Source organism: Lutra lutra, chromosome 18 (genome assembly GCF_902655055.1).
Source record: "Lutra lutra chromosome 18, mLutLut1.2, whole genome shotgun sequence".
Classification (NCBI taxonomy): Eukaryota; Metazoa; Chordata; class Mammalia; order Carnivora; family Mustelidae; genus Lutra; species Lutra lutra.
The window spans coordinates 13,905,353-13,929,782 of NC_062295.1; the positions used below are offsets into that span (position 1 = coordinate 13,905,353).

Genomic DNA, 24,430 nt, shown 5'->3' on the forward strand with positions numbered 1-24,430 from the left:
GAAGGACCCAGCAACAGTACAGCACAGAGCTGGGGCCCTCACATGGCTCATAGGGGTACCTTTCCAGAAAAGACTCGGACAATGGAATCTGAGTGGAACTGCTTCGCATACACATGAGACATCCCTGGGGGATTCCCATGGGGGTCCCGCAGGAGGAAAACCTGCATGCCTGTATCACCTGGGTATTTATCTTTCAGCGACCTTATTTGTGCCAACGAGCTGGTGAGGCCTGGGACATTGGGCTTCCTTAAGGTGACTGGGCTTACTCACTGTGAACAGTCGATGTCAATGAGAAAGAGGAAGGTTGAGGAAATGAGGTAGAGAAGAGAAAACACGACCCCCCAGGTCACTCGCTGAGCAGCCAGAGCCAGCCCTCCTGAGGTGCTCCGGGTTATCCTAACCCTGTATTTAAATTTTAATTCTAACAAAAATTGTCTCCTGTCCAGGAAGGATGTGTGAAAAACCAACTATAAACATTTGTCGACTTGGTGCTGAAAAGTTATCTGCTCCAAGAATAGATTCTGGCTCAATCTTGGGAAAAGAAGGTGGGAAAATTTTACTCCAAGACCTCACACCAGGCTGACTGGTGAAGCTGATGAAATTCTGAATCACCCGGTCCGCTTTTAGCATCTGCCAGCTTTCCCCGGCCAGGGTCCTTGGACTCCTGGGTTTAACAGAGCCGAGCCTATGGCTCGAGCCACGAAGGGTCGAGCCACCACTGGACCCCTCCAAAGGCTGACACACTGGCAGGTGAAAGGTGTCCCTTCGGGACTGGGCACCGCCTCACTTTTGAGAACCCAGGTGCAATGCACGAAGGTTCAACATTAATGAACACGAGTCTGCAGGATGAGAAAATCAGCCAGATGCCAACTAGTAGGTGGGAAGCATAAGTTCTCACCACCCGAGAAGCATTAAATTAAGGTTGAGAGGCTGAACTTGGAAAGCCAGCCAAAGCACCATCCCAGGAGGCTGAATTGGGAAATCAATTAGGGGGAAGGAGAGGGCGGGAGGCCTGCCATAGCTGAGCTGCAGCGGCGAGGGAGGGCGGTTTGAGTGATGGGGCTATATTGGGTATCTGGTAGCATATGTGTGTCTCCATGTCTGTTTCAACTTCAGGGAGAGAAATTGCTAGAGAGGAAAGAGAAACCTAGACCAAGCAGAAGAAACACAACTGTCCACGAGAAAACTTCAGAGGAATTCGGGAATTGTAAATGGCGGTCTGGCTGGCAAGAAAGGGACCGCTGTGGCTCTGTACGGATGGACCTGCGCCCTTAGGACACTTCCCCAGGGTCCAGTCGCCGGACTTTGGGGTCAGATGACATCCAGGGGCATTGCTGGGAGAGCAGAGAGGAAGTAATCATGCTGTTTGGGGATCAGCTTCAGAGTCTCTTCCAGTCTCGGCTTGTAACAGCTGAGTCAGCTAGTCCTAAATAGTAGGAATGAGCTGCAACACAGGAATTCTCCCGGAGGCTAAGAAATTGGAGAGGCTTTATGCCAAAAAGCCAGGATGCTTCAAGACCTTAAGGAGCCCCTTCTGAGTCATCTCAGCCACACCTGACTGGACCAGGAATTAGCACGTAGGGCCAACAGAGCCCTTTATAAGATGCAACAGGGGAGACGAGGGGCAGCTGGGGTGGCCCCTGGGGCTGCTGTACTCTGGAGAGTGCCTCATCACTAGAGGCTGCAGATCCCCCCTTCAGGACCGAGGCCCTCCTTCCCTCCCGCAGTTGGGAGGTCCAGTAGCTAACTCTCTCTGGGAATAGTCAGTGGAAGGAAGCCACCCCACCCAAGGTCATGCCCTGCCACCCCCATGCCAAGGGCACCCCACAGCCAGTGATGGGTCAGTGTTCAGGTATAAAGGCTTAACTAGTGGGGCCTCTGGGTGGCTCATTTGGTTCAGCGTCTGCTCTTGATTTCCACTCAGGTCATGATCTCAGAGTCGTGACATGGAGCTGGGCTTCGCACTCAGCGCAAAGTCTGCTTGTCCCTCTCCCTCTGTTCCTCCCTCCCCCCCACATAAATAAATAAAATATTAAAAAAAAAACCTAACTCATCTGTCCAAAGGGAACGACTCTGCACAGCTCCAGAGTGTGTCATGGGGTCACTGGGGCCTTTGCTGAGACCGCAGTACTTCTCAACTTCTCCCCTGCCCAGTCCGTTCCTCCTCACCCCTCCCTGGTGCTGAAGCCTAGAAGCTCTCCCCACAAAATTCCTGGAGGCAAGTCTTCATCTGAGAGCCTGTCTCGAGGGGACCAAAGCTAAGATGCCATCCTCATCTTCTGTCTTAGGAAGACCGACTTGAAATTAGAGGAGAGGTGGATGTAGAGAGATGAGAGATGGGTGATAGATGGATAGCTGGCTGGCTATACAGATAGACAGAAGAGAGAAATGAGGTAGAAGCAGAGAGGCACACGGAGAAGGAAGGAAGCACAAGGCCACAAGGCAGCAGCAGAAGACACAAAGCAAGAGAAGCCGAGAACCTGCAGAAGCCACAAGACGGAGGATAAGAAAGGTGAGTAGAGAGATTAGGGGAAACTACATGATAAAAACAGCCCAACTCCCCAGGGTGCCTTATCCACTCCCAAGAGGAGAGTGACTACTAGAGCTTTTTTTTTTTCCCTTAAAAATTTTTGTTTGGGGCACCTGGGTCAAGGGCCTGCCTTCGGCTCAGGTCATGATCCTGGGATCCTGGGATCGAGCCCCTAATCGGGCTCCCTGCTTGGCGGGAAGCCTGCTTCTCCCTCTCCCACTTCCCCTGCTTGTGTTCCCTCTTTCGCTGTGTCTCTCTGTCTCCATCAACTAAATAAATAAATAAAGTCTTTAAAAATAAATACATAAATAAAAATTTTAGTTTAACTGGAGTAAGATACACATCATATAAAATTTACTATCTTCTATGGTGAGTGCTGTGAAGTGTGTAAGCCTGAGAATTCACAGACCTATATCTCTGGGGCTAATAATACATGATATGTTAATAAAAAATTAAAAATTTAAAAAAAATTTACCATCTTGCCTATTTTTTTTTTAAAGATTTTATTTATTTGACAGACAGAGATCACAAGTAGGCAGAGAGGCAGAAGCAGGCTGGAACCTCATGCAAGGCTCGATCGCAGGACCCTGGGATCATGACCTGAGCCGAAGGCAGAGGCTTTAACCCACGGAGCCACCCAGGCGCCCTTCTTAAAGTGAGCTCTATACCCAGTGTGGGGCTTGAACTCATGACCCTGAGGTCCAGACTTGCACGCCCTGCCGACTAAACCAGTGAGGCAAGCCCCCTCCATTGTGCCCATGTTTCAGTTACACACAGGTCTGTGGTGCTTTAAGTTCCCTGAGTTCGTGAAGCAGAACCTCTGGAGGGAGTCACTGTTTCTGAAAGGCCCCGACCTCATGCAGAAGGCGTAAAAGCAGAGGCCCTGAAGACAAACAGAATGAAATGCAAATGCTCATTCTGCAACTTTCGATCAGCCGGACTTTGGGCAGGGTCTCAGACCTGATGAGCCTCAGTGTCTTCGTCTGTACAGTGGAGGCGGGGGGAGGGGTGGGGCAGGACGGCACAGTGACTGGAAAGCCACGGCCAGACAGGCAGACCGGGCTCTGGCACTAACAGGTTACCTTCCCCTCCCTGAGCCTCAGTTCACCCCGCCCCCCCCCCCCACCTATAGAAAGGGACACTACAGTGGTTTCCTCTTAACCTCGCACAAAGATCGGATGGCATAATCCTTGCCATGTTCCCCACACTACAATTCTTAATAATCAGAAGCCGCTTTAGGACCGGGCTCTTTCACTCTGGTTAAAATAGCCAGAGTTGAATTAAGAAATTTGTGTGGGTTTTTCAAAGTGTTTTTCCAGTGGGAAGGAATAAAGCCAAGACTTAAATCTCTAAGTAGCAGGAAGGAATCTCAGATAACACACCGCCCTCCACATGTTGAAAAGCTGCCGCGGCACAGATCAAGGTCTGTTCTCCCACAGTCCTCCTGTTCAGTGGCCGTGGCTGGAGGCCAAGTCCAGGATTTACATGGAAGCCTCCTCCTGAGCCTCCTGGCAGGCACTCCTCCCGGCCCCGGATTTTGGAGCAATAAATAAGGCTCAGAGGCAATGTCCTGGTAGGGGCGGCCGTCTGGCCGAGTGCTGGTGGGGGGGGGGGGGCTTGGGGACAGGAGAGGATGCGACAGAGGTCCTAGTCTGCGTCTCTGCTCCCGACGTAACAAACAGAGCCACGCATGACAGGAAGAGACCCCGCGTGTCCCGGTCCTTCACCCTCCCACGCACGCTGCCCAACCTGCCTTCCTCATCTTTCTTTTAGCCTCCCTGGCCCTTTACAGCTTCATACATAAACATGGGAGATCATGTCATCGGCACACCACGCCTGTCACTGTGTGTGATGGCACCTGCCGGCCAGCCAGTCTGTCCTGTATCTACTTTGCCGCATTCTCCATTTCTCCCTCTCCCCACCTGTCGTTCCCGGTCTCTGTCCACCTGTCCCCTAGTCCCTCCCCCTTCCCCCCATCCCTGCTATGTACCTCTGTGTGTCTTTCACTTCTACCTCGGTCTCCTCTTTATTTCTTGGTCTTTCTCTCTGTTCGCCTATCTCTGTCTCTCTCAGATCAGGGAAGGGGACAGGTATGTGCTGGGGTCTGGCAAATCCCCACACCTCAGGGTCCTACACCACACCCACGGCCGACTCAGCCACCTGGTTTCTGGGCCAGAGAAGTGCTGAGTTAGACAAAGGCAACTTGGGAGATCTGGCCTTCGGAGAGGCTCAAACCCCACACCAGTCTTGCCCACGAAGGGCCACTTTCCCTCTGCCTTCATTGTCAGGGTGGTGGTGCAGGAATTTGATAGGATGCCAAGCCCTCTGATGCTCGAATGCCTTGGGTCTGCCCACCCAGCCTGGTCTGCAAAGGTGGACACAGAGCCCTGCCCTCTTGGGATCTTGCTGGGGCTTCACAGCTGGCTTTGGCCCATGACCTTCGCTGCCATTTCTCCTCTTACTGGAAACAGAGGAAGAGAGAGCATGACTGACACACAGACCCAGGAGACAGGGGTCTAGAATTCTCTCACCAGTCTGCTGCGTGACCTGGTGCAAGCCCGCTGACTTCTCTCAAACCCTTACCTATTAAATGAGGCTCATGTAGCAAGTGTTTCAAACACGGCTCTGGGAAAATCACGTCCAGTTGAGGCCCAGTTCCACCCACAGCTGACAATTTCTAGGATGCCTCTGTAGAGCCATGTGTGCTGTTAAAATATTGAGATGAGTACCCTACGGCCTGCAGTTACTCTCCTGAGCTCCCAAGACCACCCCTCCCCATCATTCTGGCTCTTCCTCCTTCTAATCCCTCTGAATTAGAAACTAAACCATTCATATGTGGCACAGCTAGGGGCCTCCCCAACTTTTCATTCTGATCCCATGCAGCCTGTGCTTTCCAGGTTGTTAAAAAAAAATAATAACAGGGGTGCCTGGGTTGCTCCATTGGTGGACCATCCCACTATTGATTTCAGCTCAGGCTATGGTCTCAGCGTCTTGGGATCGAGCCCCACGTGGGGCCCTGCAGCCAGTGAGAAGTCTGCTTAAGGATTTTTCTTTTATCTCTCTTTGTGTCTCCCCCAGCTCTCTTTCTCAAATAAATAAATAAATCTTTAAAATAGTAATAATAATCTGCTGGTTAAGTCACAGAGTCTAGGTATGATGGTTGGCTGTAGCAGCCAGAGCTGCCTAAGACAGAGGGGGTCTAACTCCGAACCAAAGGGCTTTGAGTCGAAAGGACGCATATCACGTCTATGTTCACGCACTTGACTGCTTCAAGGCTCTCTTGCCCTGTTGTGGGAAGTCCGGAGCCGCCATGAACTTGAATCTCGCTGACAATGTCGCAGGAGTAAGAATTAAACCTTTGTTGTTCTGAATAACTGAAATCGATGGTTGTTTGTTCCCGGAGCATGGCTCAGGCGGAAAAATCAGCATTTAATGGTGACAACAACATATAAATATTTCATTTCTTGCATGATAGGCAGTTTGGTTGCTCAGGGGTTTTCCTTTGTGTTTGGTGTTCCTCTTTGGGTGAGGTTTACCTTTATTCAGTTTTTCAGTTCTTACTGTGTAACAGACCCTGTGGTTTTGATACATGATCTCAGTGAATCCTCAGTGGGAAATCCATCCATCCATCCATCCATCCATCCATCCTTCCTTCCTTCCTTCTTTCCTCCCTCCCTCCCTCCTTTTCTTTCTCCCTCCCTTCCTCCCTCCCTCCTTCCCCCCTTCCTTCCTTCCTTCCTTCCTTCCTTCCTCCCTTCTGTAAGCATGCATTGACTACCAACCAGGAGCCAGACACAGAAAACCCAGTAGTGAAGGAAAGAAACGTAGTTGGTTCTTACCTTACGGAGCTTAACTGAGTGCAGGGTAGGGTGATGCGGCAGATATAATCACATAATCTAATAATTTTTTTTTAAGTGCCCACAAACACTGCAATTGGGCCCATGAGAAAAGGAACAGCATTCTCTGACTGTGTATCACAAGGGGCTCTAACCCAGACTCAGGGTGGGAGCGCTGTGCTGGAGAAAGCTTCCCCAAGACTTCTTCTGAAGTCTGAAGAATGATGTAAGAAAGGCAGAGGCTAATAGTATTACTGCTCCATTTTACTGTTGAGAAAACGCATTTGCCTACAGTGACAGTTTGTAAATGAAAGAACGAATACTAAACCAGGCTCTAACTCCAAAGCCAATTCCCTTAACCACTGCACTCCAGATGCATCTTTGCATCCAGGAAAAGAGGAGTAGTTCAGTATTTAAGAGAATTATTCAGATTTTCAACGACTGTCCTTGTCAGAGGATCCTTTAGTCACAGTATTTTCAGTAAAACTGGAATTGTGTTGGGCTCTCAGTGTTTCCCAAACCACCTGGCTACATGAGTCTGTAGACATACTTTAAATGTTGGAGTAAATATATTTGGGGTGGACTCAAATACACCATGTACCAAGTCACTTAGAAAAGAAATAAAGGGTAAAGAATTCAAGGTAGCATCAGCTAAACCAGCAATAAAAACAGCAATTAGAATCAATTTTTGAGCCACAATCAACCCCCCCCACACACAAACAGTGCTTCAAAACAGAAAAGTTAATTCCCAGCTCTTTGCAATTTATATTGTCTGTTCTCTAAAGGAGTTCTACAGCACAGCCTATCAGTGTGTATAATTATAACGTGCTTATAAAGCATTTTGTACGTTAAAAAACAAATGTTGTTGGAAGAACAGGGCAGTTGCTAGCAAAAATAAGAAGGCGGAAGTTGTAGGGTAGAAGAAAAGAAAGAAAACTGGACCACTCACCCCCCAACACACATCTCACCCCAGCCCCAGCCTTTCTGGATTCTGACTGAGCTAATATGCACTCTCATTTAAAAAAGAAGAGGAGGGGGACACCTGGGTGGCTCAGTGTGTTAAAGCTTCTGCCTTCAGTTCAGGTCATGGTCCCAGGGTCCTGGGATCGAGACCCAAGTCGGGCTCTCTGCTCAGCAGGGAGCCTGCTTCCTCCTCTCTCTCTGCCTGCCTCTCTGCCTGCTTGTGATCTCTGTCTGTCAAATAAATAAATAAAATCTTAAAAAAAATAAAAATAGAGGGAGGAGTCAAGATGGCGGAGAAGTAGCAGGCTGAGACTACTTCGGGTAGCGGGAGATCAGCTAAATAGCTTATCTAAAGATTGCAAACACCTACAAATCCAACGGGAGATTGAAGAGAAGAAGAACAGCAATTCCAGAAACAGAAAATCAACCACTTTCTGCAAGGTAGGACTGGTGGAGAAGTGAATCCAAAGCGACGGGAAGATAGACCGCGGGGGGAGGGGCCGGCTCCCGGCGAGCCGCGGAGCAACCGAGCAAAATCAGGACTTTTAAAAGTCTGTTCTGCTGAGGGACATCGCTCCAGAGGCTTAACTGGGGTGAAGCCCAGGCGGGGTCAGCGCGGCCTCAGGTCCCGCAGGGTCGCAGAAGGATCGGGGGTGTCTCAGTGTCGCAGAGCTTACCGGTATTAGAACGGGGAAGCCGGCTGCAGAGACAGAGCCGAGGAGTGACTCTCAGCTCAGGGTTGCCTTGAACCGGTCGCAGGCTCGGTCAGCTCGGAGCGCGGCCGGAGGCCAGGGTGACGGGAGTCATTTGGCGCTGTTCTCTGAGGGCGCACTGAGGAGTGGGGCCCCAGGCTCTCGGCTCCTCTGGGCTGGAGACCGGGAGGCCGCCATCTTTATTCCCGTCCTCCGGACTCTACGGAAACTCTACGGAAAGCGCTCAGGGAACAAAAGCTCCCGAAAGCGAACCCGAGCGGATGACTCAGCGCGGCCCCGGGTAAGGGGCAACTCCGCCTGGGGCAAAGACGCTTGAGAATCACTACAACAGGCCCCTCCCCCAGAAGATCTACGGGAAACCCAGCCAGGACCAAGTTCACCTACCAAGGAGAACGGCGGAATTCCAGAGGAGAAGAAAGCAAAGCACGGAACTCATGGCTTTCTCCCCATGATTTTTTAGCCTTGCAGTTAATTTAATTTTTTTTTTCAATTTTTTTTTTCTTTTTCTCTTCTTCTAAATTTTTTTTAACTTTTACCATTTTCTTTTTTTTAACGTTTTTTAAATAGTTTATCTAATATATATATATATATTTTTTCTCTTTTTATATTTTTTTCTTTATCGGCTTTCTTTTTTTTAATAGTTTTTTTTTTCTTTCTTTCTGAACCCCTTTTTATCCCCTTTCTCCCCCCTCACAATTCAGGATCTCTTCTGATTTGGCTAAAGCATATTTTCCTGGGGTTGTTGCCACCCTTTTAGTATTTTACTTGCTCCTTCATAAACTCTTATCTGGACAAAATGACAAGGCGGAAAAATTCACAACAAAAAAAAGAACAAGAGGCAGTACCAAAGGCTAGGGACCTAATCAATACAGACATTGGTAATATGTCAGATATAGAGTTCAGAATGATGATTCTCAAGGTTCTAGCCGGGCTTGAAAAAGGCATGGAAGATATTAAAGCAACCCTCTCGGGAGATATAAAAGCCCTTTCTGGAGAAATAAAAGAACTAAAATCTAACCAAGTTGAAATCAAAAAAGCTATTAATGAGGTGCAATCAAAAATGGAGGCTCTCACTGCTAGGATAAATGAGGCAGAAGAAAGAATTAGCGATATAGAAGACCAAATGACAGAGAATAAAGAAGCTGAGCAAAAGAGGGACAAACAGCTACTGGACCACGAGGGGAGAATTCGAGAGATAAGTGACACCATAAGACGAAACAACATTAGAATAATTGGGATTCCAGAAGAAGAGGAAACAGAGAGGGGAGCAGAAGGTATATTGGAGAGAATTATTGGAGAGAATTTCCCCAATATGGCAAAGGGAACAAGCATCAAAATCCAGGAGGTTCAGAGAACCCCCCTCAAAATCAATAAGAATAGGTCTACACCCCGTCACCTAATAGTAAAATTGACAAGTCTTAGTGACAAAGAAAAGATCCTGAAAGCAGCCCGGGAAAAGAAGTCTGTAATGTACAATGGTAAAAATATTAGATTGGCAGCAGACTTATCCACAGAGACCTGGCAGGCCAGAAAGAGCTGGCATGATATATTCAGAGTACTAAATGAGAAAAACATGCAGCCAAGAATACTATATCCAGCTAGGCTATCATTGAAAATAGAAGGAGAGATTAAAAGCTTCCAGGACAAACAAAAACTGAAAGAATTTGCAAATACCAAACCAGCTCTACAGGAAATATTGAAAGGGGTCCTCTAAGCAAAGAGAGACCCTCAAAGTAGTAGATCAGAAAGAAACAGAGACAATATACAATAACAGTCACCTTACAGGCAATACAATGACACTAAATTCATATCTCTCAATACTTACCCTGAATGTTAATGGGCTAAATGCCCCAATCAAAAGACACAGGGTATCAGAATGGATAAAAAAACAAAAACCATCTATATGTTGCCTACAAGAAACTCATCTTACACCCGAAGACACCTCCAGGTTTAAAGTGAGGGGGTGGAAAAGAATTTACCATGCTAATGGACATCAGAAGAAAGCAGGAGTGGCAATCCTTATAGCAGATCAATTAGATTTTAAGCCAAAGATTATAATAAGAGATGAGGAAGGACACTATATCATACTCAAAGGAACAGTCCAACAAGAAGATCTAACAATGTTAAATATCTATGCCCCTAACGTGGGAGCAGCCAACTATATAAACCAATTAATAACAAAATCAAAGAAACACATCGACAAGAATACAATAATAGTAGGGGATTTTAACACTCCCTTCACTGAAATGGACAGATCATCCAAGCAAAAGATCAACAAGGAAATCAAGGCCTTAAATGACACACTGGACCAGATGGACATCACAGATATATTCAGAACATTTCATCCCAAAGCAACAGAATACACATTCTTCTCTAGTGCACATGGAACGTTCTCCAGAATAGATCACATTCTTGGTCCTAAATCAAGTCTCAACCGGTATCAAAAGATTGGGATCATTCCCTGCATATTTTCAGACCACAATGCTCTAAAGCTAGAACTCAATCACAAGAAGAAATTTGGAAAGAACCCAAATACATGGAGACTAAACAGCATCCTTCTAAAGAATGAATGGGTCAACCAGGAAATCAAAGAAGAATTGAAAAAATTTATGGAAACAAATGATAATGAAAACACAACAGTTCAGAATCTGTGGGACACAACAAAGGCAGTCCTGAGAGGAAATATATAGCGGTACAAGCCTTTCTCAAGAAACAAGAAAGGTCTCAGGTACACAACCTAACCCTACACCTAAAGGAGCTGGAGAAAGAACAAGAAAGAAACCCTAAACCCAGCAGGAGAAGAGAAATCATAAATATCAGAGCAGAAATCAATGAAATAGAAACCAAAAAAACAATAGAACAAATCAACGAAACTAGGAGCTGGTTCTTTGAAAGAATTAATAAGATTGATAAACCGCTGGCCAGACTTATCAAAAAGAAAAGAGAGAGGACCCAAATAAATAAAATCATGAATGAAAGAGGAGAGATCACAACGAACACCAAAGAAATACAGACAATTATAAGAACATACTATGAGCAACTCTACGCCAACAAATTGGACAATCTGGAAGAAATGGATGCATTCCTAGAGACATATAAACTACCACAACTGAACCAGGAAGAAATAGAAAGCCTGAACAGACCCATAACCAGTAAGGAGATTGAAACAGTCATCAAAAATCTCCAAACAAACAAAAGCCCAGGGCCAGACGGCTTCCCGGGGGAATTCTACCAAACATTTAAAGAAGAACTAATTCCTATTCTCCTGAAACTGTTCCAAAAAATAGAAATAGAAGGAAAACTTCCAAACTCATTTTATGAGGCCAGCATCACCTTGATCCCAAAACCAGACAAGGATCCCAACAAAAAAGAGAACTATAGACCAATATCCTTGATGAACACAGATGCAAAAATTCTCGCCAAAATACTAGCCAATAGGATTCAACAGTACGTTAAAAGGATTATTCACCACGACCAAGTGGGATTTATTCCAGGGCTGCAAGGCTGGTTCAACATCCGCAAATCAATCAATGTGATACAACACATTAATAAAAGAAAGAACAAGAACCATATGATACTCTCCATAGATGCTGAAAAAGCATTTGACAAAGTACAGCATCCCTTCCTGATCAAAACTCTTCAAAGTGTAGGGATAGACGGCACATACCTCAATATTATCAAAGCCATCTATGAAAAACCCACCGCAAATATCATTCTCAATGGAGAAAAACTGAAAGCTTTTCCGCTAAGGTCAGGAACACGGCAGGGATGTCCGTTATCACCACTGCTATTCAACATAGTACTAGAAGTCCTAGCCTCAGCAATCAGACAACAAAAGGAAATTAAAGGCATCCAAATCGGCAAAGAAGAAGTCAAACTATCACTCTTCGCAGATGATATGATACTATATGTGGAAAACCCAAAAGACTCCACTCCAAAACTGCTAGAACTTGTACAGGAATTCAGTAAAGTGTCAGGATATAAAATCAATGCACAGAAATCAGTTGCATTTCTCTACACCAACAACAAGACAGAAGAAAGAGAAATTAAGGAGTCCATCCCATTTACAATTGCACCCAAAACTATAAGATACCTAGGAATCAACCTAACCAAAGAGACTAAGAATCTATACTCAGAAAACTATAAAGTACTCATGAAAGAAATTGAGGAAGACACAAAGAAATGGAAAAATGTTCCATGCTCCTGGATTGGAAGAATAAATATTGTGAAAATGTCTATGCTACCTAAAGCAATCTACACATTTAATGCAATTCCTATCAAAGTACCATCCATTTTTTTCAAAGAAATGGAACAAATAATCCTAAAATTTATATGGAACCAGAAAAGACCTCGAATAGCCAAAGGAATATTGAAAAAGAAAGCCAAAGTTGGTGGCATCACAATTCCGGACTTCAAGCTCTATTACAAAGCTGTCATCATCAAGACAGCATGGTACTGGCACAAAAACAGACACATAGATCAATGGAACAGAATAGAGAGCCCAGAAATGGACCCTCAACTCTATGGTCAACTCATCTTCGACAAAGCAGGAAAGAATGTCCAATGGAACAAAGACAGCCTCTTCAATAAATGGTGTTGGGAAAATTGGACAGCCACATGCAGAAAAATGAAATTGGATCATTTCCTTACACCACACACGAAAATAGACTCAAAATGGATGAAGGATCTCAATGTGAGAAAGGAATCCATCAAAATCCTCGAGGAAAACACAGGCAGCAACCTCTTCGACGTCAGCCGCAGCAACATCTTCCTAGGAACATCACCAAAGGCAAGGGAAGCAAGGGCAAAAATGAACTATTGGGATTTTATCAAGATCAAAAGCTTTTGCACAGCAAAGGAAACAGTGAACAAAACCAAAAGACAACTGACAGAATGGGAGAAGATATTTGCAAATGACATATCAGATAAAGGGCTAGTGTCCAAAATCTATAAAGAACTTAGCAAACTCAACACCCAAAGAACAAATAATCCAATCAAGAAATGGGCAGAGGACATGAACAGACATTTCTGCAAAGAAGACATACAGATGGCCAACAGACACATGAAAAAGTGCTCCATATCACTCGGCATCAGGGAAATACAAATCAAAACCACCATGAGATATCACCTCACACCAGTCAGAATGGCTAAAATTAACAAGTCAGGAAATGACAGATGCTGGCGAGGATGCGGAGAAAGGGGAACCCTCCTACACTGTTGGTGGGAATGCAAGCTGGTGCAACCACTCTGGAAAACAGCATGGAGGTTCCTCAAAATGTTGAAAATAGAACTACCCTATGACCCAGCAATTGCACTGCTGGGTATTTACCCTAAAGATACAAACGTAGTGATCCGAAGGGGCACGTGCACCCGAATGTTTATAGCAGCAATGTCTACAATAGCCAAACTATGGAAAGTACCTAGATGTCCATCTACAGACGAATGGATAAAGAAGATGTGGTATATATACACAATGGAATACTATGCAGCCATCAAAAGAAATGAAATCTTGCCATTTGCGACGACGTGGATGGAACTAGAGGGTATCATGCTTAGCGAAATAAGTCAATCGGAGAAAGACAACTATCATATGATATCCCTGATATGAGGGAGAGGAGATGCAACATGGGGGGTCGAGGGGGTAGGAGAAGAGTAAATGAAACAAGATGGGATTGGGAGGGAGACAAACCATAAGTGACTCTTAATCTCACAAAACAAACTGAGGGTTGATGGGGGGAGGGGGTTGGGAGAGGGGTTGGGGTTATGGATATCGGGGAGGGTATGTGCTATGGTGAGTGTTGTGAAGTGTGTAAACCTGGCGATTCGCAGACCTGTACCCCTGGGGATAAAAATATATGTTTATAAAGCTGTAAAAAAAAAAAAAAAAAGAAAAGAAAGAAAGAAAGGATGAATACCCAAGTTTTGTAGCAACATGGACGGGACTGGAAGAGATTATGCTGAGTGAAATAAGTCAAGCAGAGAGAGTCAATTATCATATGGTTTCACTTATTTGTGGAGCATAACAAATAGCATGGAGGACAAGGGGAGATGGAGAGGAGAAGGGAGTTGAGGGAAATTGGAAGGGGAGGTGAACCATGAGAGACTATGGACTCTGAAAAACGATCTGAGAATTTTGAAGGGGTGGGGGGTGGGAGGTTGGGGGCACCAGGTGGTGGGTATTGTAGAGGGCACGGATTGCATGGAGCACTGGGTGTGGTGCAAAAATAATGAATACTGTTATGCTGAAAAAAATTAAAAAATTAAAAAAAATAAAAATAAAAAAGAAGAGGAGGAAGAAGGAGAGGGAGTGGGAGGGAGTGGGAGAAGAGGGAGAAGGGGGGAAGAAAAAAGAAGAAAAAGAAGAAGATGGAGGAGGAGGAGGAGGAGGAGGAGGAGAAGGAGAAGAGGAAGAAGAAGGAGGAGGAGGAGGAGGAGGAGGTGGTGGTGGTGGTGGTGGTGGTGGAGAAAAAGGGCACCTGGCTGGCTCAGTCAGTGGAGCATGCAACCCTTGATCTTGGGGTTGTGAGTTTGAGCCTCATGTTGGGCGTGGAGATTACTTAAAAATTAAATCTTAAAAAAAAAAAAAGAAGAAGAAGGAAAAGAAGAAAACACCCTACAAGATCAAAAACCTTAGGGCAAAGCTGTTTACCAGCTTGGGGGGATCTTTGGTCACAAGCAACTGAAACTGACATAAGGAGAAAGGAATTTTCTAGAAGAAATATTCCTAGGAGAAGAAATCATTCATCACTCTCTCTTAAGTGCCCTCCCTCATGCACGGAATCTTGTGACTGTATCCTTCTGTTCACAATTCCATATCCTAGGTCACATGCCTGCTCTTCGTCTGTTCCAGAATGTTGAGTGGGAGGATCTGGGTTTCCAGAGGAATCGGGACTCTCAAGGAGGAGGTCAGGGCTTGTGGGTTACTGCCCCAAAATGACGCATCAACTTGAAGACAAGATAGCTCCTCACAAGACAGATCGAGTTTTGTTAAGAAAGGTGAACAGAAACTAGGAGGAAGGGAAGGGAAGGGAAGGGAAAGGAGGAAGGAAGGAAGGAAAGAAGGAAGGAAAGAAGGAAAGAAGGAAAGGAAAGGATAGAAGGAAATGCCTATTTTACAGGTGAGGGCTTAAGGCAGTTCAGCAACCTACCAGCAGACCCAGGATTCAACCCAGTGTCCGCCTGGTTCCAAATAGAGGACAGGTCCCACTACTCCCCACTGGCATTCACACAATGTGTTCCCCAGTGGCTACTGACCTCAATATCTCTCTCTCCGAAAATCAAGTATAAATACAGGACAACTGTTTTATCGACTAAGAAGCCAATGTAAAGATGACATGATGAGGATATGGGTAGTAGCCTTCCCAGGGCTGTGTCTAGATAATCCTAAAACCTAAAACCTGGCAAGCTAGAGCTAAGCCCATTGGTCAAGGAAACTCCCATCCCAGTCATCCCAGGGTAAACTAACCATTCTGCCTCATGGAAACCACCAGCCAATGTCATGAATCCCAACATGTCCTCTCTCCACTGTGCAGCATGACCTCTGAGACACCCAGAGCACAGCAGTATCTTACAGGGGCAAGAGGAAGCAGGCACTTCATACTCCAAAGTGGGGAGGGGGGATGGACCCTGCCTTTCAGGAGGGCAATCAGGAGGCCCTCTATCAAGAAGGTGAGATGTTCAATCTCTTTCACCCCACCATTCCAATTCCAGGGATCTACTCTAAGAAAACAATGAATTACATCAATGCTCAGAACAGCGTTGTTTATGAAACTAAAAATTAAAAATGCTCTAAGTACTTATAATGGTTAGTGCTCTAGCTAACTCTTACGGATGCTTTATTCTGGATATTGTGCTGGTTCCCGTCTTTTGGTGACTAGGCGAATGAAACTCACAGACCCCCAGGCACAGGGAACGTAAGTGACCAAGAGCCTGAGTACTGTCACTGGCAAGCTATCACTGTGTTTGTGTGCAGGCCACCCGTCCCAAGGACTGCTTTCAAATCAACATCTGGGAGCAACAGGCTACGAGGACAGACCCATCCTGGGACACATGAGACTTGTCTGGGAGCCAACCATGGCTGAAGAACTCCCTGGAGGGGCGCCTGGGTGGCTCAGTGGGTTAAAGCCTCTGCCTTCGGCTCAGGTCATGATCCCAGGGTCCTGGGATCGAGACCCGAGTCGGGTTCTATGCTCATCGGGGAGCCTGCTTCCTTCTCTCTGCCTGCTTCTCTGCCTACATGTGATCTCTGTCAAATAAAATAAATAAAACCTTAAAAAAAAAAAAAACAAAAACTCCCTGGTGGCATTGAGAACCTTCCTTAGATGACATGACAGTCTAGGACACTTCCATCCAACCTTCTGTCCCACTCTCCTTCTCTTGGGGTTACACTTGCACTGTGGCCTGAAGACTGGCATCTCTGGCTCCTTCACCTTTTCCTTCTACATGCAAGTCTGCTGATAAAATCTTTGATCCTGTCTTGGTGCCTGCTCCTCATTGGACTGAAATGAACACAAGAGAGGCCAGAAGTGGCGTGAGCAGACAGACAGGGAGTTGGGGATCTGACGGGCCAGCAATGCTTACGAAGTCAGCAGAGTTGGCTGATTACTACTGAGTTGTACTGACATCCTGCGGAAGAATCCTGAGAGTCTGAAGGCTGTCAGCGAAGAGTTAATGGCAAAGTGTGAGACCCAGAGGGCTTCTGCTCTGCGGTAAGACAAAGGGAACTCCTCTTCTATAAGGAAGGGGCAGATGCTGCTGAGGGGCATTCTCATGACCTGTAACAGAGTTGCAGAGCCCCAGAGATGTTGGGATCCTCAGCCGAGCTAGGTCTGTTATGTACAGGTTAGGGACCTGGCGGGGAAAAGCTGGGAGCCCAAAACATGGGATAGAGACATCTGGGTGGATGCCCATGAGGTTACAGGGGAGATGGATTCTACAAGCACCCTTGGGCTCTCTGGGTTTGCAGAAGTGGCCCACCCTCCCCTAGTAAGAGCCCCACTGTGCTGAGAGATGCTGCAGAAGCTTCTCCCCAGCAAGGCAACAGTACTCCTGCTCAGGAGCTGCTCCAAGCTCATGTCTTGGATGCCAGGCCTATAATAACCAGGACTAATTCCCAGGATAAGCTGGCTGGGGATATGCTGGGTTTGATAAAGGAGGAAAGAGACTGTATATGTAAATAATTATAAGAATTAGCCAGAACACACAGCCATGTTGCTTGCCCTAGGCTGCCCCCAGCCAGGGCCCGAGTTGGTCAGGGTTGCTGAAACAGGCCTGTTTCCTTGGAGACCTTGGATTCCTCTGATCAGTAAGGACATAGAGACGAGTAGTGATAGATACAGAGATAGAGAAACAGATATAAGGTGAGTTCAGTTTCCTATAAAATACAATCCACACCTATATGCACACAGGAAAATTAGTTCCTATCCACCAAGGCATTTTCAAGAATGTTTGTTCCTTCTTCCTTTTTTTCATTTTTTCCAAGTAGGCTCCATGTCCAGCATGGAGCCCGACCTAGGACTTGAACTCATGACCCTGAAATCAAGACTTGAGCTGAGATCAAGAGTTGGACACTTAACCGACTGAGCCCCCCAGGAACCCCAGGAATGTTTGTTCTTTGCTCATGATAGCTGAAAGCTGGAAACAACTTAAAGGTTCATCGGTGCATAACTAAATTATGGTATAGGATATAGTAGAATAGGAGCGCCTGAGTGGCTCAGTCGTTGGGTGTCTGCCTTCAGCTCAGGTCGTGATCCCAGGGTCCTGGGATCGAGCCCCATGGGGCTCCCTGCTCTACTGGAAGCCTGCTTCTCCCTCTCCCTCTCCCCCTGCTTGTGTTCCTGCTCTTGCTATCTCTCTCTGTCAAATAAATATATACAGTCTTTAAAAAAAAAAAGGATATAGTAGAATATAACACAGCAATAACAAAGAATATAGCTAGCTATACATGGTAACAAAATAGATGGATCTCACAAATATAATACTGAATAGAAGAGCCAGACCCCTAGAGTTATCCCATAGAGTCCATTTATAGTAAGTTCAAAATCACAGCATCTATTATGAGATGAATAGAATAATGGTGCCCTGGGACTTGGGGGTTAGTGGGGAGGTAAGCATTACCTGGAAAAGGGCACAGGCGGGCAGAGGGCTTCCGGGAATTTGGTTGATCTTGATCTCGGTGGGGGCTACATGGGTAGATACATAAAAATTCACTATAGACTGGATGCTTACATGCTTACTATTTATATCATAGAGTTGTTACGCTTCAATAAAAAGTTTGAAATGCAAAAAAAAAAAGAAAGAAAGAAGAAAGAAAGAAAAAAAAAAGAAAAGAAAAGAAAAGAAAAGAAAAGAAAGAAAGAAAGAAAAAGGAGAGAAAGCAAACACACCACCACGTTCACACACTGGCTCTTTGGTGAAGGGAATTAGGGAGAATTTAAAATCCCTTCATTATAGGTTTCTGCATTTTCTAAGTTTGCCCCCCAAAAGTGTGTTTGTCAGAAAGCAAAAATGATAAAGCTATTCTTTAAAAAAATATATTTATTGAGGGGTACCTGGTTGGCTCAGTGGATTAAGCCTCTGCCTCCAGCCCAGTTCATGATCTCAGGGTCCTGGGATCGAGCCCCACATCGGGCTCTCTGCTCAGCAGGGAACCTGCTTCCCCCTCTCTCTGTCTGCCTCTCTGCCTGCTTGTGATTTCTCTCTTTGTTGAATAAATAAATAAAATCTTTTTTAAAAAAGATTTATTGACTGATTTTAGAGAGAGAGCAAGTGGTGGGTTGGCTGGGGGGGGGCACGGGGGGAGCAGAGGGAGGGGGAGAGAGAGAATCTTGAACATAGTGAACCTGGAGTCTACGGCAGGGCTCGATCTCACGACCCTGAGATCATGACCTGAGCTGAAATCAGGAGTCGGATGCTTAACCTACCCCTCTCCCCCTAGGCACCCTTAAAAGTTATTCCTAAAAAGGCAAACAGATCACGTGTTCAGGGACTCACTTGGCACTGTGAGCCACCGTGCACTTAGCATGCAAAACTGGTTTCCTGAGCTGTCTGAGCCACAGAAACGTTATTCTTTGTCCTGGTTTTTCCCAATTCATCACAATCCTAAAGCAATAACAGCATTGACAGTACAGTTGAGTAACTCTCCCGATGGTAATGTTCTCTAGAAATTAAAACTTGAGTCTGTAATTTGGAAGCCCAAAGCTATGGTGCTTTACGTACTTAGGCCCACTGTATACTGTTCCTTGGAAAGTATCAACAACACCTCAAATCAAAGCACAATTATGGACCTGTAAATGCAAAGCCATTATTATGTCTCTGGGCAAATACCTCAATTCCACTTGCATTTTAATAGTTGTTTTCTGATACCGAAGTTGGTAATGCTTTCATAGCCCCTTAATGACTATTCTTAGCAAACAAATTTTGTGCCTTACAATTAGTGATTTTCTTCCTAATTATGGCTTTTTTCCATTTTCACATGAGATGACAAAAAATTCATGTTTTGCTCAAGAACTAGCTTATTAGTTAATGAAAATTTGTCTAATAGCAGCCTTTTAGATACCCTGTCAAAATCAAAACTAGCATTCAAAGGAGAGAGAGGTTGCTTTCATATTAACGTTCAAAATTAATTTCTGGGTAGGGGCTGAGAGTGAGATGTAGGAGCCATAATTTCTTCCAAAAAGATTAAAAGAGATATTCTTTCTGGAGTCTATAGAATTTAAAATTATTAAATATTTCTCCCTCTCTCTATTTCTCCCTCCCCCCCAAATCCTTCCCTCTTTCTCTCTCTCTCTCTCTCTGTCCCCCCCCCCCACAATCCCTCCCATTCTCTTGGTCATTCCCACCCCTTCATTTGTACCTTTTCCTTTGCCTGTGATATATACCCAACCCCTGGATGGGCAAGAATTAATTGCTGGAGTTAGGGTCTGATCATTTCAATATTGCTACATAATCAATTAATTCTCCATCTAGGGTTACATTATCCAATGTCACTTCCCCCCACCCACCTCCCCCAACACTTGATGCCGTCCATATGCAACAATGCTTTTGCGAGCAAGGTCACACCGACCTAGGACAAATCTCCTACCTGTTCTTTGGTTTTTTGAACCATAAATATGGCATGCTGAGAATGGAAACAGAATCTAATATTGTCCCCCAAACAAGCATCCCTATTCTCCCCGGCAGACGCAGTCTGGTTCACTTGGCTGGGTTTGTTAATAATATAGAGGGGAAGCGAACTTTATCAAAAAGTAGTGACTCGGGGCGCCTGGGTGGCTCAGTGGGTTAAGCCGCTGCCTTCGGCTCAGGTCATGATCTCAGGGTCCTGGGATCGAGCCCCGCATCGGGCTCTCTGCTCAGCAGGGAGCCTGCTTCCTCCTCTCTCTCTGCCTGCCTCTCTGCCTGCTTATGACCTCTCTGTCAAATAAATAAATAAAATCTTAAAAAAAAAAAAAAGTAGTGACTCATTTTTCTCATCCAGTAAAATCCATAAAAGATTTAGGCACGACCCAAACAATTTATATCTTAAATATTCATGCCCTCATCCCAGCCCTGAAGTGACATTTAAATTGTGTCTGGGGAATTTGTTGTGAGCTGACTGCCATGGCCCTCTTCAGAAGGCTTCGGAGACCAGGAGACAGAGAGAGAGAGAGAGGAATATTGAGACCTGCTTTTCATTTCAGAGATTTACCAGGGAGCAAATGAAATTCGCTCCTGCTCTCAGACGCCCCTCCTGGGAAAGGAAACATTGTCCAAATCAAGTAAATAAGGGTCTCGGTGCCGGCAAAGGCTGTGGTGGATGAAATTAATGTTCAAATGATCCTGAAGTTTCTTGCATAGGTTCTTTTAAAGCAGGGATTTTCAACCTCAGAACTACTGACATTCGGGGCTGGATAATTTTACTGTGGGGGCTGTTTGGGTTCTCGAGGCTGCTTAGCGGCATCCCTGGCATCTACCCCCTCGATGTCAGGAGCATCCCCCAAGAGGTGACAAGCCAAAACGTCTGCAAACATTGCCCAACGTTCTGGTTGGGGGGTGGAAAGGGAGGAAGGAGGAAGGAAGACAGAAATCTCCCTTGGTTGAGAACCACTATCTTAAAGACAAAGAAGTCTTCTGTCTGTGCTGTATCCTAAACTCAATGAGTTAAATTATTTCTTTCTAATTTGTTTTCCTTCCAGCATTTCAAAAAATTAGGATATAACTAAACATATAATATTCTATAGGTTTAAGGCGTACACCACGTTCATCTGATACATTGAGATTATGTAACAGCATCTCGCGGAGTTATTTCTTTTTCATGGTGAGAGCAATAAGAGCTAGTCTCTTAGCAACTTTGAAGTCTGTAATACAGTATCGTTGACTCTAATCGCTAGGCAATGCAATTGATTTCCGGGACCTATGTATCCACTCACTAGTTGCAAGTTTGTACCTTTAAATATCTCCCCAATTTCCATACTCTCCAGCCCCTGGGAACCACCATTCTACTCTGTTCTTCTGAGTTGGGCTTTTCTGGATTCCACACACACATAAGATCATACAGTACTTGTCTTTCTCTGTCTGACTTACCTCACTTAGCATAATGCCCTCAAGGGCCATACATGTTGTCCCAAATGTCAAGATCTCCTTCTTTCTCGTGACTGAATAATATTCCATCGTATCTATGTGCATTCGAGACTTTCTACTGCAGTATAACAGGCATGAAGAAAAGTGCATGAATCTTGAGTCCTGCTCAATGAACTGTCATAAAGGGAACGCACTTGTGCTACCAGAACCCTCCCAATACCTAGGTGTCAGCGGACAGAAGGAGAGAGAAAGAAAATGTAGTATTATATATACCATGGAATATTAGTCAGCCTTCAAAAAGAAAGAAATCCTGCCATTTGCAACAACATGGAAGTAGCTGGACAAATACCAAAGACACATACCGCAGAGTATCACCTCTCTACAGAAGTTTTTTTAAAAAAAAAGTCAGACTCATAGCAACAGAGAGTAGAAAAGTGGTTGCCAGGAGCTGGGAAATGGGAGAAACAGGAAAAAGTAGATAAAAGGGTAGAAAATTGCAGCTATAAGAGGAATAAGGTCTGAGGATCTAATGTAAAACATGGTGGTTATAGTTGTGAACAACGCAGCCTATAACCGTATTTGCCGAGAGAGTAGAACTTGAATGCTCTCCACAGCACCAAAAGCTAGCTCTGTGAGATTATGTCTGTGTTCCCCAATGTGATGGAGACTCCCTCCACGGTGTATACAGATATCAAATCATCCCCATGGACACTTGAAATATTTTACAGTTTAGGGGCGCCTGGGTGGCTCAGTGGGTTAAAGCCTCTGCCTTCGGCTCAGGTCATGATCCCAGGGTCCTGGGATTGAGCCCCACATCAGGCTCTCTGCTCAGCAGGGAGCCTGCTTCCTCCTCTCTCTCTCTCTGCCTGCCTCTCTGCCTACTCGTGACCTCTGTTTGTCAAATAAATAAATAAAATCTTAAAGAAAAGGAAATATTTTACAGTTTTATTTGTCAATTACACTTCTGTGAAAAAAATTTAGAAATCAAAGTGTAACCTCCTCCACTCCCTCTCGCTTTCCTTATCTCCCTCCCTTGCTTAATTATCTCCCTTGAACTTACCACCTTCCAAATTGCTTTCCTTTTTTACTTTGCTTAATGTCTAAATCTCCCCACTAGAATAAAAACGAGTGAAGCAGCCAGGACTGGGACCCCAAGCCCAGCGCTCTTTCCAATGTACCAGCTCAAATGCCGATTCCTGATTCCCGCTTCTGCCCCGGGAGGGAGAAGAGACTCCGCCCGTTTGGTTTCGTGCTCTCTCCCCCGCACCCAGAATATGGCCTGGAATAGAGTAGGTGCTCAATAAACCTATGCGAGTATGTCTGTCCCTGCTTGCCCCCGCCGCCTCCCTCAGCAGAAATTCTGCAAAAAAAACCAAAATTTTCTCTTCCAGGTTCGGGGTCCTCCAAGCAGCCCAAAGAAAGAGCCCTTTTGTCCCAGCAGGCCCAACAAGTACTGAGAAGACCATCTTCCCCACCACATTGAGGCAGGCTTTCAACTGTACACACACAAGCCAGGAGTGACATCTAACAAGGCAGCTGAGGCCAAGTGACCTTCACCGAGTGAGACAAAAATCAGTAGGACAGTCAGTGGGGCTCAACCTCAATGACACAATTGGTTACCACAAAGTGTGAGTCTGTTTCTCCAAAATGAAGAGAGTCTGAAAAACGAGCAGACCCATGGACTAAGAAGTATTATCCCAACAGGGGCAAGTCCCATTCAGCAACGAGCTCTCCCCGTTTTTGAACCACCTGTTGAACCGGACAAAAGACCGAAGCCTATAGACCACACAGGGCGTACCTTGCACTTGGGCTTTCTAAGTTGAAAGTCGTGGGCTGTGTTTTTTTTTTTTTTCCAGCCAACCACAAAAGTGTCTTTCATGAGCAGCATGGTGCCTACCTCACCACACGGCTGTCGGAGGCTTTAGACATCAATGTCCCCAAGGTTCATGGAGGGTGAGTTTAGTCTAACACAAAAGGACATCTTTACCCTGATGAGAAAAGAGACTCTGGTATCCCCTGACCTACTCTAATTGGAGTCTCTACGGACCCCCCTTTACTCTCTGCCCTATGGAATCAGGACACGGCATGTAAAATGGTGTACAAGAACCAGAGTGGGAGTCCCAGCCCTGGCCTTTTTACTTCATCATCAGATCTTTGCAAGTCAACTAACCTCTTGGGACCTCAGTTTCACTGAGCACTTATTACTGTGGGAAGACAAGAGACGGTTACCAGCTGAAGGCAGAGGCAGAATTCAAACCCAGCTCCTGACACCCCGAAGCCTGTGATTTTAACCCCTACATTCCATCGCTTCCTGTGTTCATCTCAACAAGCCAGTTCTCCCTTCCCCTCTGAAATGGGAGTTTCTCTTCTCCCAGATGACAGATTTTTTTTCTCCCCAGTTATATGGACAGTTTTGACAAAACAACACATTTTCTTCTTTGGTATCATCTGAAATAATCACAGTCACTACTGTGTATTGTGCTTCTGATCAAAAAAAAAAAAAAAAAGGCGAGTGTAAACATTACGTCTTTCCAAGACTCAATTTACACAAATTACATATTAGATGAAGCCGGCACAGAAGGCATTGTGTCTAGCGGAGACGAAGACCATGTAAGCGTCACAAAACAGCCCAAGCACAGCTCGGAAAGCTTTAGAAATGGGATGTAGCAGCAAGAGGGTGGGGAGTGTAGATCGGGGAGTGTAGATCGTGGAACATTCTCTCCCTTCTACAATGTCATTCTTTGCTGGCTTAATTAGAATCAGATAGTGTGCAATATAATCATCACCTGATAACATAATTCCGTCAAACATGGAAGAGTAATATTCAAGTG

At 45.4% G+C, this 24,430-nt stretch overlaps 1 long non-coding RNA gene across 4 annotated transcripts in view; it reads right to left on the reverse strand.

The window, feature by feature from the left end:
* Positions 1-24,430, reverse strand: part of LOC125090476 (uncharacterized) — a 365,554-nt gene that overhangs the window by 215,180 nt on the left and 125,944 nt on the right. The window lies entirely within an intron of this gene.